Raw genomic sequence first — 10,899 nt, 5'->3', positions numbered from 1 at the left:
TAAAAAACCGCATTCGTTTTTTGTTGAAGGGCATAAGGTCCAAACGGTGGACTCTTTTAACTACCTAGGTATTACCTTTTCCAAGTCAGGTAGCTGGTCCACCGAGATCAACCATGTCAGGGCTAGAATGGCGAAATGTGCCCACGGGGTGTTTCAGTTCGCATCTAAAATAGGGGATAAACGGCTTAAAGATATGCTGAAAATCTATCAAATGAGGTGTCTTTCTATTGCTCTTTATGGTGCTGGTATTTGGGGGCATGTTTTGACTGGGAGTCTACAAGTGGAGGAAAATCTCTTCCTAAAAAGACTCCTAAGCTTACCCATATCGGTTTCTACCGATTTGGTGCATAGGGAGTTTGGAATTCAACATCTTTCAGATTCTGTCGCCCTCAGACCACTTATGTTGTGGCGTGCAATCTGGGTAAAGGAAGAGACCTCCCTAAATAGAGCTATCATTAAAGATTGTTTCTCTATCGATAATCATCTAAAGATCCCATGGGTCAAATTTGTTACGGGCAGTTTTTTGGAGATCTATGGTCTTAATGTAATAGAGGATTGTTATGCAGCCTCTAGTTTGACCAAAAATGAGATGAAATCTGTTTTTATGAGCCATAAGTCTGAGCGGCGTGGGAGGGCCAGTGGTAACTCAACTACCTGTTTGTTCTACGGAAGTTTCTGTGAGACGATAGGGTACCAACCTTATTTGAGCTTTGTAACCAGACCCTCCCATAGGTTCGTACTGACAAGATTGCGTTTCGGGATTGTTCACCATTTGGTGGCGTTTCCAAGTATCAAAAAACACCCGATTGGTCCTTGCCCATGTGATAATACTACCGTACAAAGCACCATGCACTTTTTATTGTTTTGTCCACTTTATGGCAATTTTCGTTCAGCTTTTTTAAAACCTGTTTTTAAGAAGTATGGAGTTAGGATTGTAAAAGACACCATGAAATTGTTATTTAACCCGCCACCCGATGTCTGTTTCTTTACTGCCACTTTTCTTCTTCAAGCCATCAAAGCAAGGCCTAGTATGATATTTTAAACTGACATTTAATGTATTTTAACTGTCTGATTGATTTTGTATAAATGATGTTTGTTTTATAATGCAATGTATGTGCTTTTATGGACTTTGTGTTTAAGCTCCGAATAAAGCCTTATGAAAAAAAATGATCCTGGGGGCCACAGCCTCTGAGAAGCACAGGGTTATAAGTAGATTGAGAAGGGTGGACCACAAGAATTGGTGCGGATTGCTCATGGCCGCTTCTCTGCACTTTCTTCAGTAGTTCCACCCAACTAATACCCCGCATTCCTCTGACAGCGATTAACGAAGCAGTGTGAGGTGATGAAGGAAACAACGGAAGCGCACTGCAGTGAGACACCAATAGTAGAGGCAGTAGAAAGGGAGAAGGTGGGGAGGTCGGAATATCCTAACTCCCCTTGACCTCAAACACTCCTCACTGCCTCTCTAAGGTGACACTGGCAACCGCCAAGGGCGTGGAGCAGAGGCCTGGATGAAGCATGCCACGTGAGGGTGAGGGTTTGATGTCCTTGTAACTTAACCATCCCTTAACCTCTTCGTGGCAGTGCTCCCCTGAGCACCCGTGCCCAGTGAGAGGCGGAAGTAGCTTTAGAGATGTCTAGCTGATAACCGTGGATTGATGCCATCACTATTGCTGTTAGACCGCATGCATATATGCAGTTTCGGTCATCTGAAGAATTGAGGCTGCACATGGCTGGCAGCTCCAACACCGCGCCTTGCCTTAGGTATCAGGAAGAAACAGCGAAGGTGTAGCCTGCCAACAGATGACATTTTCATCTCCTGTACCATTGGCATAAAATAATCATTAACATTAAGCAGGCATAGGCGAGGAGATAACTTTAGGGACTTGTCACATGCCCTCTCAAGTTGGCGGGCAATCCTTTCTCAATAACACTGGATTTGTGGGCATTCCCATATTATGTGAATAAAGGTACCCACTTGATTGCAGTGCCAGAGAGAAAGCGGGTCAGGGCGTCTACCTAACTTAAACAGAAGCTTAGCATCAAGGGAGTGGTGAGTTTGATGTAGTTGGGTAGCAGTTTTAATGATGTGCAAGAGAAGCATTGTGCTCATGAGGCATTGACTATATGTGTTGATGAAGAAAGAGTTCATCCTCAAAGACGTTGACTTTTGTAGGGGTGCTGAAGAGTTCTTTGGTTTTGGGGGCTGTATATTGATGCAGAGAGGTATTACACGACTACACTGTATCTAGTTTTACTGGTTTTATTAGTGCCCAATGTGTTGACAGCTGTGTATGTGTCTATATACTCAGGTATGGGGATTCAGGTATGGATAGGAAAAAGAGGAAGTTTGGAAGAGGGGAATTCTTTGGTTATTGCCTTGAGTAAGACGCGCGCCAGAGCTGATCTTGTTGCCTAACTACTCTTTTGCTGTTTAGATTCTTCAATGTCACAAGTAAATACGTCTCAGTTCAAACATGCGCTGAGGTTGGGGTAGATGTAGATTCCCGAGCCTCTCAAATCTGTGAAGACCAGCTTTGTAAAGATCCTGGATTAAGGTCAGAGAGAAGTATCCTGAACTGCTGTGAACTGTAAGAACAGCGATCTGGCCTCGTGTTGGATCGTGGCAGAAGGTGTCCTGATTGTTCACACCATAGAGCAAGTTCAAGATGTCATGATTGATAAGAAAGACAGCGTTACAATTTTTCCAGTAGTAGTAACTAGTAGAGTTGATCTGGGTCCTGGGCAGATATTTTCTAGACCACAAAATATGTTGAATAAATCCTGTGCTCCTGCTCATAGCTCTGGGACTGGTATATAATGTCCATCTCTTTAGCTGCATTACCCCTAATGGCAACAGCAGGGATTCCCATCTGTGAATCAGGGGAGGGTAAGGTAAGATGGTAGTGTTTGCGATGACGGCTTTGAATATCTTCCATACCATGAAAAAGACAGAACATCCTTCGCGAGCAGTCGACAATTTCCTATTTGGAACCTTATTACTTTTGTGGGTTTAAGATGCTACACTGTTACTATCTGTGCACCAGTCAGACCATGCGATACTTCTGTTACTTCATCTGAAAGACACATGAAATAAGATACCTAGACATACAACGTTGTTGGCTTTTCAATAATCCAAATGCGACACTGCACCTCAGGAAGCATCACTGGCTTCCCAATCACAAGCGCAGCCAATTCAAAGTTCTCACACACACATACAAAGCCCTGCACAACACAAGAACAGAATACCTGAACAACCGCATACACTTTCACCAACCCACCAGACACCTCTGCTCTGCCTCACTCTCACTCGCACACATTCCCCACCTCCGCAAAAGCAAAACTGGAGGCCGCTCATTCCCCTACATCGCACCCAAGACATGGAACGACCTCCCTCAGCACATCAGAGCCTCCTCCTCACTCGTTGAGTTACGCAAGAAGCTGAAGACCTGGCTCATCAAACAGAAGAATCCATTTGTTCAAACTGGTCTTAGGTGGGACCGACTCACACACTAATGAAATTTTTATAATATACTACCCCTTGGCGGCTTTTACACTGAGGTACAATGAGGAAAAACTGCAGCCTTACCTGAGGATGCCTAACCTCCTCTAGGCCATACCACCCACTTAGAAGTAGCTGCACCGTAGGTCACAATAAGTATATAGCAGGGGAAACAATAGCTATCTGTAGGCCGAAGTTTGAAATTTCCAGTGGTAGCTTCTGGGAGGCAGCTTTTGAACATTTGAGCGCATAACTCATTTCCCCTCTGTTGAAGCCAAGGATGAGACTGCCAGATCTTGGCTTCCCAGGGCATTCTACACAACGCATCAGTAGTCTGAGTTGGGCGATCGTGTATATTCACTGGCTGGGGCTCTGCCTTTTTTGGCCTCCACTATGGATACATTTAAGCAGGAGCTATGTATCGTCAATGCATTCTGTGTCAGTGTCACTATGACATATCTTATTGGACAACCAGACAGGGCACTCTTTAAGATTGAGGCACATATTCTGCCTTTTTAATTACAGTCCTTCCAGAGCTATTATGATGCCTATATAGAAGATCTTGAGGTCGTGGTCTGAGTCGGTAACCAGCATCAGGCACATTCCCTGAGTAGCTACTAACTTATGGGGGCATAGACATCCACCAGCCTGACAGGCCGAAGGGGGGCTGAGGTTGCTAAAGCGAGGGGGGCCCAGGAAGAACTTATACTGATACACCTAGTTGGGCCCTGCCACTAATGTGATAAAGGGTGCCTTCAAGGCCTTGCACATTACTGGAGTTCTCATGCATAAAATAAAAGGGTGTGATACATTTAGTGAATCTTGAGACATTTTGGAAGTCATCCCCGGAATATGGAATGTTTCCAGCCACTGTTTGTCTTAAACGTGCAAACCGTAGTCCAAACTGGTGGCTTACACCCGTGGAGAAGTTTGCCAACTGTGAATCCGAACGCCAGTGTTCTTGTGCATATCTCAGAATCCAATAACGGCAGAAGCATATCATGAGGCACCTTGACTTTCTCACCAGGTTCAACATGGGCCTGCTATAAAGACATTTTATAGTGCTGCTTTTACTTCTGGATCCAGCACCAGAGCCAACCAGGTCAACCAAGGAATTACTATTGACAAGAACCCCTGAAGTGTGTGCATGGCAGCTCCTGTGAAAAATCTGTAAGGAAGGTCTCTGGTTCTTCGGTGTCTTCTGAGTCACTTGGGTCCTTTGCAAGTATTAGTACAAATAAGGATGAACCAGGGGCATTTAAGGTTAATTGCTACACCTAAAGAGCCAGTTCAGCACTCAAATCCCCGGATACCACCTTCATGGTACCAGAATCTTTAGAGGGGAGCGTACTGAGCAGCTGCACCAGTCCCTCATCGGAATTCTTCATTGCAGCACCTCTAAGTGGAAGCGTTGAGTGGGCTAAGAAGGAAGCAGGTCTGAGGTGTTTCATGGGTACCATGTTGAATGAGTCCAGGAATTTCATTAGTTAGTACACTGCTCCTTGGCGTGGCACCCGAACAAGACATTTGAACACACCCAGAAGTGAGTCCAGAGGTGTGCTCTCTCTGTGTCAGGGTGGGTCCCTACTGTGCACACAAGCTTGTTGGGGAAGCACCCGCCTCTTGTTGAGAACAAGGACTGATTACATAACTTCTTTGACCAGGGTTTGAAGGACTGTCCCTAAAACCCCTCTAGCGCCCTCGGGGCATATCGGTTTTTTCAAGCTGTTCAAGGCTAACTTCAGATCCAAAGGCAAGACAGGAGGACAGGAAGATCAAGCCTGTTGGCAGTGGACTTAGTCAGATGCAGGAGGCATTCCTTGGGGAATCCGCTACTCCTGCTATCTCGAACATGGGCGTGAAAGCGGGAGCTTGTGGGAATCCTGTGCATGAATCTGCACCCACAGATCCTGCAATCCTCGTGCCTCATGGTGAAACCAGAAGCCCTGGAAAGTTAGGGTAGGAAACAAATGCCAGAGGGAGCCCATAAAGTGAGAGAAAAAGAAAATTGTGTGTGATTAAGAGTTCTCTCTGCTGAGAGCAGCCAACGTGTCTCTGTTTGCCTAGCTGGAGACAGACAGACTACGGCTAGCAAAGTCGAGGGAGCAGGCGTGTGTGGTTGGGCCGTGACGTGGAAGGAACATTGCATACACCAAGGGCTATCTTTTGGTTTTAAGGCCAATGTGCCTTTGCTATCACGCTTGATGATTGGACGTCCTTCGATTATGACCGAAGGGGGCAGTGAAGTAAAATAACCTTTTTCCAAGTCTTCAAATTACATAAATTCCTAAAAACGGAACCATTGATTCGAATGTTTAAGCAAGCACAGCAACAGTAGCTGTCATGTAAAGAGCACACACTGCAAACAGCACTCCAGACCCACTTGACTGTTGGCACTACTGGCACAAGTCCTGTTACACAATGTATTCTACTTTCTCAATCTAGATGAAATGCTGAGTTTACTCATCAGGAACCAAACCAGTGCCTTTTGGGCCACACATATCCCCACACGCATACACACATATCCACACATACATGCACACATATCCACACACGCATGCACACATATCCACACACACATGCACACATATCCACACATGCATGCACACATATCCACACATGCATGCACACATATCCACACATGCATGCACACATATCCACACACGTATACACACATATCCACACATGCATTCACACATATCCTGACACGCATGCACACATATCCACACATGCATGCACACATCCACACACGCATACACACATATCCACACATGCATGCACACATATCCACACACGCATGCACACATATACACACACTGTAACAGTTTGCTTTTCGTGCATAAAACTCTTGAACATGGCAGTATTTGCTCTGGAAAAGAGATGTGTTTGGATATTTAATCACTGCATCTGTCCTGAGAGTTTTGGGCACAGAGATCCACAGTCGCGAGCCGTGCACTGCAGGCCTCCATCAAACCTCGACTAGTTCCTTTACATGGAGCGCTTCTGGGATACTGGCAATGCTGGAAAGAGCTGCTCATGCTCGTTGCTCTGAGGCATCTTGGCAAGCAGAGTCTGTGGTAGTGGGTTCTTCCTTGTAGCCAACTTTGTGCCACTCCTACCGCAGTTTAAAGTTAATGTGAGCAGAGACTGAAAGCCAGTGCAGGACCTCAAGTTCAAGTTGTGTATTGTCACCTGGATTCAAGTTCAAGGAAAGCGAAGCTCTTGTGACTGCAGTTAAGTATGAAGTAATGTTTACATTGTAGCAAAAGTTAGTGCAGGTTCTCACAACATGGTTGGATTGACCACAAACGGAGACAATAAGTTGGAAGTCTACTTCCAAATCCTTGACTTACGGCATATATAGCAATGCCCTCAAGCATTGCCGTCCTGGAAGAAAGGTTAACCAGCCCTGGTGGATTGTGCCAAAACTGCTCCCATACATCTCAGAGGGCGGCTTCTTGTTAAGAAGGCCTGAAGCTAAAGTGGTCAAATCAAGTAGATATTGCGACTCTCTGTAATTGTTTTTTTTTGTATATGGATTTCAAGTATCCACAATACTGAAAGGAAATATGGTTAGTAACTGCTGTGACTTGAAAGCAATTAAAACAGTTTTTGCTTCTCATGTTAGGGCAGTGAAATACATGTTTTCTAAGAGGAGAACGGGCAGGTGGGAGCCAATCAGGGGGAATCCAGAGGCCCAAAGGAGGAGATGCACATAGAGGATGACAGACCAGTGTCTCCTCCGCCATTCTATCGTTCTCTATAGACCTGGGTAAATGGCACCGCCTCCCCACCCTCCAGCAGGTCAGTAGATACTTGTGCCTAGCACAAGATGTGTCTACAGCTGGCAGTGGTTGGTCATGATATCTGAAGTGGGAGAGGCAGGAAATGTCGAATGAGGTGTGAAGGGGAACAGGATGCCAGCTATTTTCCGTTAAAATATATTATAGGAAAGATGGAGGAATTGTTTAGAAGAGCTTGGGTGAGGGCTGTTATGACCCAAGTATTGTTTCACTGGGAGATGTGGGGAAGAGTCTGAGGTAGGTGAGGTGAAAGGAAGGGCATTTCATGTGTAGGTACCACATGACTTCTCCCCCCTGACACTGCTGTATCATGGGATCAGTTTACAAGGGATGTGCTCACGTGGGATTGGATTAGTTTAGATGTGTATTAGCCTTGCTTGTATTTTGCAACAAACAATAAAATTAATGAATCAGATAAAAAGTTAAATGATCCTGGCAAAATGTCCAAAATTATGCCATTACGCCTCTTCACGCGCCATTCGCAGTAAATTTACCACAAATGTTCCATTCGTGATAAACATTTACAGCAAATGTACAGGAACAACAGAACACAAGTGACTGGTGTTTATGGTGCTTTTGTGTTTTTTGCACTGTTTTTGTTTGTGGGAAATATGTCCTTGCATCAAAAATTGATGGAAGGACACATTTCACGTTAAACTATAGCGCTAAATGACAGATTTATATTTTGTGTAATTTTGCTTATTAATTTTGCCCAAAACTCTGAATTAAAATTAAAAGTTCACTTACATGTCTACAGGCTAAACCCTTAGTCAACATCTACATGTAGGACACTCCGGCCCATCACCTAAATCAAATATTTAGACATCTTGTCTTAAAAATCTGTTGTTTAGACATCATTGCGCCTCTTAGCTTTGGTCATAAATGAAGATTCTGAATTGGTTGTTTTAAGAAATTATGTTTTGAAAAAGTTTACGAAGACTCATCTGTTGTTTTAGTTAAGATAATTTCCTTAATGAAACTTTCCAGCAAGAATCACATTCTCAAATACCAGCTTAGGGATTGCCTTCAGGGAAGTAGTCAAATTGGTATTTTAAAGGAATTGCAGCACTGAACTACTGCACAGGTTCAAGCGCCATATTGAAGTTCTTTTGGGAACTGTGTTCTAGTCCTTGCTGGTGCAGTGACGTGTTACGTTAAAGGCTCTTGGAAACGTGAACACAATGCTTCTTAAACTATCCATTTCTCGGAAGTATTAGTTTCAGTTCAGTTGGTATGAAGACATTAAGGGTGATTAATTTCAGCTGCTTGACTTAAAGAGTTCCCGAAGTTCAAGTAAGAAGATTTCGAACAGCCTTTATGTTTTCCTTTGTATTACAAGTTTTCATTTGCTTAACTAAAAGTGAGTCCACAAAGGTCACTTTTGGATTTATGAGTTTTCTCTAGCTTGACTTGAGGAGTTCACAAATGTCGAGTTTGAAGACTTCCAACATAGTTATTTAGGAGCTGGTAATGTGAAATTGAAAAATAACTTTGAAAGCTTTGCTTTCTTCTTCCGATGGAAACAATTCAGGATATTATCCTTTGCTTTGGAGATTATTAAAAGCATGCCATTATTGTTTGAAAGTGACTACAACCTGAGACAAGTTTAATTTCCTTTATATTTATATTTTGAATGCCTGGCAAGTAACTGGACTATATTTTTGTTGTGCTTCTAAATCGGACTTTCATGAAAAAAGGTAGAGACAACAGGAGTGGACAATTGTTAATGTGCAATTGCAACATTTAGTTCTTTTTTTCCTTTGTTCTAAGCAAATGTGTGTTTGTTTTCAAACAGAGAGTTACTGGACAGAATATATATGTGTTGTAACAGAGTGCAGCCGCCAAGAAAGTTCAAATAGCCTTAAGGTAAGTGGCAAGAGTCTTTATTGTGTATAAAATTCACATCCTCTACAATATCTGAAGTAATTGATGTATTTCTATTTCCTTAGGGAACCAACCCTTGTCTAGTGCTAAAGTGAACAACTGGCCGCTGTATCTCTTCCTACCCCTTTGCCCCCAGGGGTCTTCTTTACTCAAGTTTAGCATTGGGTAAGAGTCTCAAAGGGACGAGGAGTGAAATATTCTATAGTCATCCATGATCCCACTGCGGTGGAGCTCACGTATTTGTTTGAACCTGTGACAGCTTCTTGTTTCCTCATATGTCTCTCCCATGCCACAGCTAGGAATATCCTCCCATCCATGTGAGGGAAGTATCCCGATTACAGAGCAAGAGCATCAGTGCAGGCCCTCTGTTCCTTATCGCCATTCTTCATAACCAAGGAACTCTTCTTTCCCCCAGATTTGTTTGTGCTGGAGAATGATTAAAGAAAGTGCTATGGGATCTCCAGATGGCTGAGATGGCATTTGCAAATATCAGTTTCAGCCATCTTCCACTTCGCTAAATTTTTGCTACTGGTAGTACATTACATCTGACCATTGCAAGTAGACGTCTTTGAGCATTTATCAGCATTTGACCAGAGGTTTGCTCATTTGTGTCCATGATGAAGATTATCTTGCCAATATAGTTCCGAAGTTTTCAGTTGTGTGTCTGTCATTACTATCCTCAACGCAAACTGTTGAACTCTCCAATATTTTTAAAACTATTGGCTTTCTTGCCAGTAGAAGGTCACTGTGTCCAGCAGGCTTTTCATGTTCAAGTTGCACAACTGTTGTTATAAGATGACATGCTATTTGGATGGATTTTCATTCTGGAATACTTGGAACAAGTTTTATCAAACAAATGATCTGCACTTCTGTTTTGCTGCATTGCAAGCAGGGTTATACTAAACTTGATCTTGCATCAACGCATGGGAGATCAACCTTAAGCGTGACAGAAGGAAAATGTTTTGGGAGCATCATCAATCTTTTGCATAATGCTCTTTCAATAACTCCAATTTTGGAAGTATAACTTCCAGCCCCAAACATTATGATCCAACATGCTAGATGCTACTATACTTTGCTGAAAGAACCTTGTAACCTTGAGGAGAGGATCTTACAAATCTGATAACAATTCCAGCAGCTCCTGCTATTATAACTCCAACTTGAACAATCACTTTTCAGCTTAAAGTGTTGCTACTTATTACGTGCATGAGGAAAAACCCTGGCTATACCCAGATATTTGCTTTAAATTCTGAACTTGGCTGTAGACTTATGTCATTGGTACTCAACAAAGACCATTTATTTTTCGATTAATGATGTTTAAGTAGTTTACTCCACAGTAGGTCTCCACCACCCTTAGTTATTCTTGCAGTGCCTTTAGAGTCTGGGCAAAAGGCACAATGTCATCGGCGTAAAGCAACAGAGGAAGAAAACACGTTGAATCTTGGGTCAATCTACGAAGATGGGCAAAACCGCCCTATGAAGATCCTTTGAATAGGAAACAAAACATGTGGGGACTAGCAGGCAAACATTTGAGTCCTCCCTTGTTGTTTTGAATTATTGTTAATTTACTCATTCAGACCAATCAACAAATGGCAGCTTGTGATCTCCAAATGCAGCTCTATTTTGAGATTCAGGAGGTTCTTTTCCATCCTCAGGTCCTTTAGTTTTTTCCACAGCTTTTCCTTGGTCACCAAATGCCGATGAACAATCCGT

Source organism: Triturus cristatus, chromosome 4_1 (genome assembly GCF_964204655.1).
Source record: "Triturus cristatus chromosome 4_1, aTriCri1.1, whole genome shotgun sequence".
NCBI lineage: Eukaryota > Metazoa > Chordata > Amphibia > Caudata > Salamandridae > Triturus > Triturus cristatus.
This window is presented reverse-complemented; position numbering follows the sequence as displayed.